Source organism: Centroberyx gerrardi, chromosome 8 (genome assembly GCF_048128805.1).
Source record: "Centroberyx gerrardi isolate f3 chromosome 8, fCenGer3.hap1.cur.20231027, whole genome shotgun sequence".
Lineage (NCBI taxonomy): Eukaryota > Metazoa > Chordata > Actinopteri > Beryciformes > Berycidae > Centroberyx > Centroberyx gerrardi.
In genome coordinates this window covers 1,626,966-1,637,302 of record NC_136004.1, presented here as the reverse complement: position 1 = coordinate 1,637,302, position 10,337 = coordinate 1,626,966, and the positions used below count along the sequence as shown (strand labels likewise).

Genomic DNA, 10,337 nt, shown 5'->3' with positions numbered 1-10,337 from the left:
GTCCGGCCCATATGTCGGGAAGCTTCATTCATAAAAATGACACGGAAGACTAAGGAGAAGTCTACCAGCTCTGAGACTGAAGTCCTACTATCAGAAATAAGTCAACCAAAGCATATAATATTTAATATAATTCAATAGTGGAATCAAAGGTCCTGCTAAAGCCAAGGAATGGGAGAAAATAACTTGTGCTGTTAATGCAGTGTTGTCTGTTGTGCGTTCCCTTACGAAAATCAACTATAGTATTCCTACACATTTTAGATGAATACTAAATAAATATCCCAACAAAGCTAATTCCCTATAGGAATATTATAGTGATACTACAGAAGACAAAAATACCATGATAAGGTCAGTATAAACTCACTATTGAGTACCACAGACACTCTAAGTCCATATCGGAGTATTATAGGAATATTATAGGACTATAGTGATTTGTCGTTAGGGCACAGTCACAGAAATAAAAATAAAAAGAAATGGCTTGACATGAAATTAGATGCAAAAAGCAAGGCGATCCAAGACTATAACAGGAGGGCCAGGAGGAATTCTCCATTACACAGACAGATGAAAGAATAGGCCTATAGCTGCCATAATTGGCGATATAGCTGTCAGGTGTTCAGCGATGTCGCCCTGGACAGCGACTTGCACCTCAACCTGGTAAGACCTAAAGCCATTTCTCTTTTTAAAGTTTAAATTCACTTGCACCCACATTAACGTTATCAACTGGAGTAAAATAGCCTAGAAATCAGATTTATCTCCCTCTATAATGTATTTCCCCCAATACAATCTAACCTTGCCTTTGTCTCATCTGAATGTTTGTCAAATAACCTGGCAAATTTTTTGTTTGGTCTTTGTATTGAGCGCACTTATAGGCTACTATGTAACCCAGATGGATAGCCTACTTGTGAGATTTTATGCGGCTCTGGTAAAATAAATTACGCACTACCTTCTTTTGAAAAAGCCAACAGTGCTCCCTTGCTATTTTTCCTATGACTATAACCACTGTACTGGTTAATCTCAACATGATTATACATTACTTTACAGAGTCATTTATATATTCAAACTCAACATTTCTTCAAAGTGACAGAGATACAATCCATTAGTCAACAACAAAGTTTTTTTTTTTGCTTTGGAGAACGGCAGGTTGATTGTACGTGACTCGTACGACAGGTCTGGACCACTCGTAAATTTTGTTCGTACCTAAAAGAAAATTCTAAATACGAGAAAATTGGTGAATGCGGCAAGTTCTCGTAAATCGCTCGTACGAGTGATTTACGAACGAATCTGTGCGTACGAGTGGTTCTTGCATGAGGCCCAATGTTTGATAAGTAAATACATTTAGTTCTTACCTTTATGTCAAAAATTCCTGAAGCTCGCAGACAACTCTTCCCTCCACCGTCACCGTGTGCTGAAAAAGAAACTGCGCCAACTGGATGTGTAATTAACTCAATCAGGAGTGAACAGTGTCCTCTTAACCTAGCGCCAGCATTTGCTACAAACATTAACCCTGACCAGTGTTAAATTAGGCAACCTAGGTACTAAATTAACAAGTCACTACATCTCCAAGTAGCAAAACCATGCAAATTTGAGCATCTAAATTACATTGACACATGCTAGACTTAGTTTAGGTGTACACATTTAAACGTTACCTTACATTCTACCAGAGAGAAATGTAACTGCGCATTTTACAGACGTTAGATAGCTAGCTAGCATATTGCGGAGCTAAATTAGCATGAGCATTATGCTCCAGCTTCAACATAATGTTATCTATCGCGTCATACCCGACCTGACATTAATACACAAGTTTATATAACGATTAATTGCCGTTATAAGTAAATAAATTTACCTAACGTTACCTTTATAAAGCGAAAATTGCCGACACTCGCAGACACTATCCTCCACCGTCAACCTGTGCTGAAGAAAGAAGGCGCCAACCGGATGTGTAATTCACTCAATCAGGAGTGAACGCACTCAACTCGCTTAAAGAGCACCGCCCCCAGAGCTTTTTCAGCACTGCAGGTGTTCAAAAAACTCCCATATCAACACCCATCAACTCAAAATAATTTTCACTGGAAAATTAACACCAATTCACACCACAGATTTTGCTGTGTATCCACCTGACAGAAACGCTTTGACTGCAATTGTCCTTTACTTGCTGAACAACAAGAAATTACCAGCTGTTCTGCCAAAAGATGTTTGTTCAACACAGAACATGGAGACACTGCCCAAGCACCTCATTCCACTGGAGACCTTTTGCACTGTATGCCCGGGAAAGATCCCTCTTGTGGAACCAATCTTAATTACACAGAAAGCAAAGATTGTCGCGTTCACTGGCATACTGGAAGGTGTGTATAATTTAGGAATACATTATTGTTTCTTAATATTTACATGGCCTAGTCTAATTAAAGTTTTACATTTTAAGATATCAGGTTTATTTCATAAAGACAGGCCATACATCTAGTTAAATTGTAAAATAGTTAATTCAAACTACAACCTACAGTGATCCCATGACTAATACAGTATTTTTTTATTTCCTTATAGATGTGACCACATACTGTAAAAGGTGTGGGGTATGTGGAAATTTCTACCGATACCAGGAATGGACCAAGGGGCTGCACAATTTCGATGACCACACAATATTAACACTGCATCTTTGCCTGTTCTTGAGACAATCTGTACAGATAATCTTCACTTATGCATTAATGCAACTTTAATGCACCCATCCTGTTTTAATAAACACATGACTTACATGTTTTATCATGTACAAGTTTAATCCGATTATTTTAAAGAGTCGGTGATGATGCAGGAATTTGGATAGTTCTGAAGTCTTTATAAGCAAGTATATGTTAGTCCATCAGTGAATTATTGCAGAAATGAAACTATTTTCTTACTTTCTTGTCCTAAAAGTTTCTCCCCGAAAATCCTGTTTGGTAAACAGTCAAATATGTCAAGAGAAAAGCAAACATGACTTATAATCTGTCGTGATCTAATTTCACATGCTATTACAGAATCACACTGCAGTTGGCAGGGCCTTGGACATCTTGGAACAGACAAACCAAAAAGGTTTAAGAAAAAAGAAAATTTAAGAAAGCTTTTGTTTTTCAACTACGAAGGTAACCGTGAGAATCCATGTAAAGTTTCACCTTCCTATGACAAATGGGCACCGTGGATTGGGCCTCGTACCAGAGCCAGCAAAAAAGTACTCAACACTGAGTATGCCAAACTCACAGCAAAGAAGTCTGTTGTAGAACAGGCAGACATTGACATTACAGAAGAACGGCTCTCAAGTGAACTAATGAACTTAAAGGTGAATTTTAACATTTTATTTAAATGTGATAGCAATGCACTTGAACTTTAAATTATTTATTTATAGACATTCAGTACATTGTTGTACTGGATGTCTAGTCTGCTGGATGTTTTTGAAACAGCTTCCAGATTTGGCTATTAACTAAATGCCAAAAAGCAAGAAAGATTATGGTAATGTGTCCTACTTTTCAATTAATTAATGGCTGTTGTTGCATCTACGTGTAACCCTTCCATCAACGGCTCATGTTATGTGTACTATTGTTCCTACAATACTACACCAATATGCACTGGATGAAAATGATAGAAGAGACATTCCATTGAAATAAACATGTCTAGGAGAAATTATGATCCTCTTCAAAGGTGCATAAAAGACCTGGATATACCTTCCTAAGATATATATATATAATAGTTCAACCTCAGCAATCTAGATGGATAAAAGGTTAGAAACAGGTAAAAACACACAATTAGAGAATGAGTCAAATAACTCTTCAGCAGGATATCACTTTTAGTTGGTTATGTATTAGGGGAATATGCAAAAAAATAAATCAAACAGGTCGCATATACACATCCAGTGTTTCCCCTTCTTTCAAACCCAAAAAAATAAAAGTTACACAAGTCAAACAATACACAACATTTCAAAATAGATTTTACAGGATTAGGCTTGTTCAATTGAACCTGGGTGCACCCTTAATGATAGTTTTATGCAAGCTTGCAGCAGTGTGTTGGCGCGCGCAATCGTTGGAGCTCATAAAACAAAATGGACGGAGTGGCGAAACTGTCCTCCACTGAAACACAGCTTACTCACAGTACAGGAATCACTTCCCTGTTGCTGATCAAATCCAACGCTGGTGCAGAAACACACCGGAATCTCACACCTCAAGGAAACGTCCACCGGAGAATCCACAGTTCACTCCCGAATCCGCTGCACGTTGTCCTCACGGCAACTCTTCATCAGAAGGGCACGACGATCAACACGCCATGCAGACTTCTCCTGAACTCTGTAGACAGTCTCACATGCAAGGACAATCTTCAAGCAATGAGCAACGACTGGTTTCATGGACCCAACAACGCAATAACTTCGCTAAACATTGTAAAATAAAAACCAACAGCTCTCTGACATCTCGTCTTTCTGTTTTTTTTCTTCTCCAACATGGCGCATTCCCCAAAAGTTTTTCTAGCTTCCTATTGGCTAAGAACTTAACAAGCATCGCTATTGGTTAGAATTAGCTCAGGTAACCATAACAACGGGTCAGACCTAAATTCCAAGAAATAGAAATTACCAAGAGTAATGTAGGAACTCAACCCTTTGTTTAGAATGTTCACAACCCTTAAAATGTACTATACAGACAATATAAGAAAATACCTAATGCATTACATGACATTACATAAAATGGTTAACACGTACTGATGACAGTAATAAATGTAAGATGCAATACACTGCATTAAACCCAAATACTCACAGCAAAAGGCTGTAATGTAAATAAAAAAAATAACAATACATGGTTATAAACCCAGGGTGTTAACCAGGGTATTACATACGTTTACACAGGTTGAGGCTTTGAGGAAACTTGTAAAAGAATGTGGTGTCGACTCAAAAGGCTCCAAAATGGATCTTCTCCTCCATTTGAGGGAGGAGATGAAAACAAGGAGCACTTATAACAAAGTGTTTCAAAAAGTTTGGGGAGTTCCATTACATGTAGTTCCATCATTTATGTAATGACATGAAAATATTGAATTGCTGTAAACCTGTCACTATATGAGTCTGTACGTGTACCTGAAGACAGCTAGGTTAATGGCCACGCTAATCGTGTGTATTTCCATTTCAAGGTGGCTGGGCAGTGATCATGTGTCCTTGTGGCATTGTGAACTCGGTCAAATTCAACATAAGATCTGAAAGCCCACGAGATTATGCAGATATGTTATTTCAGATATGCTGTCATTCCAACATTTTCCAAACATTGTCATCTATGATTTTGCACGGGGATTAGTAACTCATACCAACCTACGGGAGCCAGAGAGACTGTCCTTCAGTCCATATGAAGGAAGAGTGGCTGCAGCTACCCCAGAGAATATTGCATCTGCCAAGAAAGGGGAACTGAAAATGAATTTGCCATGGTTGCAGTTGAAAAAAGACCCACCTGATCTTAATGGCCATCCTGCAACTGGTTCTGCAGAGCACTATGCATTGTATGACACTTTTCATCAGTACAACACAAGAGATGAAAAGGATGCTCTGAGAGTAATTGGACTTGTGCCTGAGCTATGTGGGTGGCTCAACTCCCAGATAGCGGAGCAGCTGTTCTCTGGCATGTGAAAGAACAACTATTTCATGAACTCTCTCTCCTCAGCAAGCCACATCTTCCTTATGCGTAGCATTTTACATCACCACAATGAGAAAATTAACCAGCAGGCACTGGAGGACTTAAAGCAAGTTTCTAATGGAGATATCACCCTTGACGCACATGGAAAAGCCATTTTGGGTATTTATGCTTTAATTTCCTTATTTTAATACATTTACATTAAGATCTATTTTAGTACAACTATCACTTAAAGTAACAAAGATAAATAACAAAGAAAAATGTCTGTATCTAGGTGACTACCGTTCAACAAAACATCACAGAAGGATAACATTTTTAAAATGTTTGCCTATGTAATCCAACATATTTTTTTTAAAATGTCTTATCATTGAACTGTCATTGTCTTGCAGTGCATGCGGATGTCCCTACAGATGTGGACATGGCAGACCACTGTGGGGAGCAGTGTGAGGCTCTGACTATGAAATCAAACCTCAGGCCCTGTCGCACCTCATGGACATTAGGAGTGCATCATCCCCTTCAAGAGCAATTGGTATGTGGTTGCATTGCTTTGTCACAGATTTTTTTTTTTCACATTCATGATATTGTGTTGTCATTTCTTTTGTATTGTTGCAATTCTTTAAGTGTCAGAGCTTAAAGTTCTCAGGCACCATGCCTGATTTCAGGCATAGAGCAGTTTTAAATTCATATAATACTTAATTCAATACATTGTACACATTTCCTCCTGGACAAATTTTCAGGCTCACAAATCTTTTCTTGCTTTAATCCCTGAAGTGTTTTTTGTTTGACACTGCTTGCATTTCTTTGTAATATGTGTAATGTGTAGGTCAACTATGTACTGGATGAGGACAGACCAATGAATGAAATAATCGTAAAAGATGGTCAGATGTGCCTCACAAGAGAGAACCTTGTAACCCTGGGACTAAGAAGGGAAATGGATTCAATGGTGGGGAACATTTTTAGTTTGAATTTCTAAGTAATTGCACTTTTTCTGGAATTAGGATTAAAAGTGTTGTATTTACAGGTGGGAAATGCTTGTTTGAGGCTTATCAAGGAAATAATTCAGCATCAGGTGTGTGCGTCTATATATACAGATATGTGACAAATTCAATTTAAAAACTGTCTGTAATTATTGATAGAGATATCTTCTACAGGGGAAAGATGTTTACTTTGTGGATCTCCATATTCCACCAACTTGGCTCTTGCCCTCATCCTGTGACCCTCTCATCTGTCTTTCAGTAAGTACCCACAATACACTCAACTAATAGTAATAACCCTTATCTTATAAAACACTTTTCAAAAGTTACAACACACGACAAGATAAAAACACTTTAAGGTCATACAACATGGAGGAAATGCAAAAGCAAAAGGAGCTACAAATGTCATTCAAAATTAAATTAAAATCATATAAAGATAATAATGGATAAATAAGAGTTAAAAGAAAGCCCTTTCAAAAGTAGGTGTTAAGAAGTGACTTCAAAGATGAAAGAGTGTTGCTAGCATTCTCAGGCAGAGTTGAAAAAAGCCATAATCAAAATTAATACAAATTTACAATATTTTCTTTTTTGTTTAAGGTGGACTCCCAAAAGAAAGATGCCCTGATTTTTCCCCTATGGACCCCAGGGCACTTTCTGCTGTGTGTAAGTGAATTTTTAGTATTGATTGCAAAATCACACTCATGGAAAGAAGGATTTATACTGAAAAAACCAAACACATTTACGTTGTAAATCCTCTTTCTTTTTAGCCTTTGTAATCCTGACTTGACTTGACCCATTGACTTGATCTGTCGTGTAATGGTGAAGACTTGTTGACTCATTTCCAAGACTATTTTCCCTGTAGGTTATGAAGCCACTTAAGAGAGAGGTTCTCTTCCTGGATTCCCAATATTCAGACAGGGGACAAGGCTTTAGACACGAACCTTATCGAAACATCTTAAGGTTGTTAAAGGAAGATGTTTGCTGGAAGTCGTGTTCCCCAGGCTTGCTCAAACCGTTTGAACTACTGTTGTTATTTGGCAGTCTTGTTCCCCAGACTTGTTCAAACTGTTTCAACTACTGTTGTTATTTGGCAGTCGTGTTCCCCAGACTTGCTCAAACCGTTTGAACTACTGTTGTTATATGGCAGTCGTGTTCCCCAGACTTGCTCAGACTGTTTGAAGTACTGCTGTTTGCCAGTTGTGTTCCCCAGACTTTCCCAAATTGTGTCACCTGGCAGTCATGTTCCCTGATTTGCCAGTATTGGATGTTCATATTATGTGAGAATGGTTTACCTATCATTTCTTGATTCTGTATTGATGTCTCATTTCTACTACATGTTCTGCAGCTCAAAAACACTTTGTGTTCCGCAACAGAACTTTTTTGTGTGTTCGAGTATTTCTAGAAGTTACTGATGCCATTTTTGTTTTTATCAGGTCTGTTGCACAGCACATTGTCTCGGGACCATGGACAGAATTAACAGGCCTGGATGTTAAGGTAAAAATCATTTGCAAAGAACATTTATCTGCATATCACTTTTTTTTATTAATTATTGGTTTGTGTCACAACTTGAACACCCTACAAACCACCAAGCAAGACCCTATCACACTAACACACATCTCTAAATCTTTAAGCTATTGAACTTTGTAGTTTGCTTTTCAATAAACTTATTTATTTTATTTATTTTTAATTTTTTTAAACAGGGGCTCCCCAAAAAACATTTTGGCATTGACTGTGGAATCTTCATGATAATGGTGAGTGAAAAGTTTTCCAGAAGGAAAAAATTAAAATGAAAAAATAAAAAAATTAACACATTTTTAATTCATTAATTTTTAATTTTTAATTAATTCTCTTACAGAATGTCCATTAACAGTGTCTATAGCTCTTTTCACACGTGCAGCTTTTTCCTTTACTTTACTGGCATTGGGCTCATGTGTAAATGGAACAAGGCCCAAATGATGGCAGCACAATGTCAGTACTCTCTGACACAGCTTTAGTTGTTTCCCTTCTCCTCAGTTCCACCTAAAGCAGTTTTTGTTAACGTAATAGAGTCATACTGTTGCAATAGAGGGTTCTCTCTTTTTCTTTTCATTCAGCTTGCTGACTTCACGTGCACACCAAAAAATTGTACCAACACAACTTTGCTATGTTTGCAGTACTCCTGGCATGTTGTCATGGAGGCTCCATTTGATTTTACAATTGTAAGTATAACTTCAATGCTCATAGATATGTTTAAAATAAGTGCAATTTGATTTGGTCCAGGAAGGGGCCCCCTCTGTGGTCCTTTACAAGATCCTTTGGGTTTTTTTGGGGAGTTTTTTCTTGCTGCTATGAGGGTTTAAGTCAGGGGTTGTCGTCCTGTTTTGTTTGATGTAAACTTGTGGGCCTGTTTAGCCTTTTCAGACTGGAAATAGTGAGTTGGGCCTCCAAATAAACGTAACTTGAAACTTGAACTGTAAATTTATTGTACTCTGTTCTCTTCTTCAGCATGACATGCCTTGCTTAAGGAGGTGGTGGTGCACACTTTTGATGGAGAATCTTGAGATTGAAGGGTACCAGTCTCTTTAAAAAATCAAGATAAATTCAAGATATTATTAGCAGTAATCTGGGACAGCAAGGTAAATTTGAATTTTTTCAAATTTACTACTACCGCCATGGCCGGAGGTTTGCCCACTTTACCAAGCAGGGAATACAGATGGCCAGGGGAAGTCTGGACCCAATTTTCCGCATCCCTAGGAAGAGGAAATATGATGAGGTCACCATGGTAAGAATTATGGCCAAATTTTTACAGGCCCAAAAAGCTTGGTCTAAAGTAATCGTCATTGTTGTGCTTACATGTACTAAGCTATTATGTAATATGCATCTCACTTGATGTAAAGGAACCTGTCCTCTCAAACCCACGCAAAGCGGAGGAGCCATGCAGAGTCGAGTCGTCTCTGGAGGGAATGGTCATTGGCATTTTGCAGGCATGTATCTAGATTTGATTTCCTTCAGTTTTTAGATGTGAAGCACTTCTATGAGCCGTAGGTGAAACTCACTCACTCACAGGATGACAGTTAGTTATAGGTGCGCTCCACAGAGACATGCCGGCTTGCCACTTCTTACATACTGTATCTTAATCCGAGATGTGACAATAACTACATATATGCTATCTGCAGGACACAAATGTGAAGGCTACAGAACATGCAAATAAAGAGTGGTCCTTCGCCTCTGACACTGTGTCCTTGTTCCAAGATGATGATGGAGACCTATTATTGAGCCTACTGATTTTGTAGTGACTCATGTTTTATGTTCACAGCTGCCTGAGGAAATTTTGCGCATGATCTTCATCCTTGTGGTGCTACAAGATGGCGACCCTGCAATCCGTACCCTGGCTCTCACGTGCACACGTTTCTGGAGGATAGTGAGAGAGGAATCCTTTCTGAAGGAAGCACACTTCTGCTGGCTTGACAGTAAGTTGAGTGTCTTTCCTTCTGCCCTCCTCCCATCTTTTTAGATGCAAAGCACCTCTGAGCTATAGGTGAAAGTCACTCACTCACAGGATCATGGTAAGCTATAGGTGCACTCAACTTGGACATGCCGGCTTGTCGCTTCTTACATTGCAGCGAGGGCAGAGCAAAGGGTTTGTGGGTGGCAGCTGTAGGCTTCTGGCTTAAAAAAAAAAAAAATTAACCATCAAAGCCAACCTTAAAATCATGTTTGTGCTTCTGCGAGCATTGTGATGGTAATCCAGTGACAGATTTAACCA

The 10,337-nt window shown here is 38.5% G+C and overlaps 1 pseudogene; it reads left to right on the top strand.

Moving 5' to 3' along the window:
* Positions 1 to 2,206: 2,206 nt before the first annotated feature.
* Positions 2,207 to 6,286, top strand: LOC139922792 (uncharacterized; annotated as a pseudogene).
* The last annotated feature ends 4,051 nt before the right edge of the window (positions 6,287 to 10,337 follow it).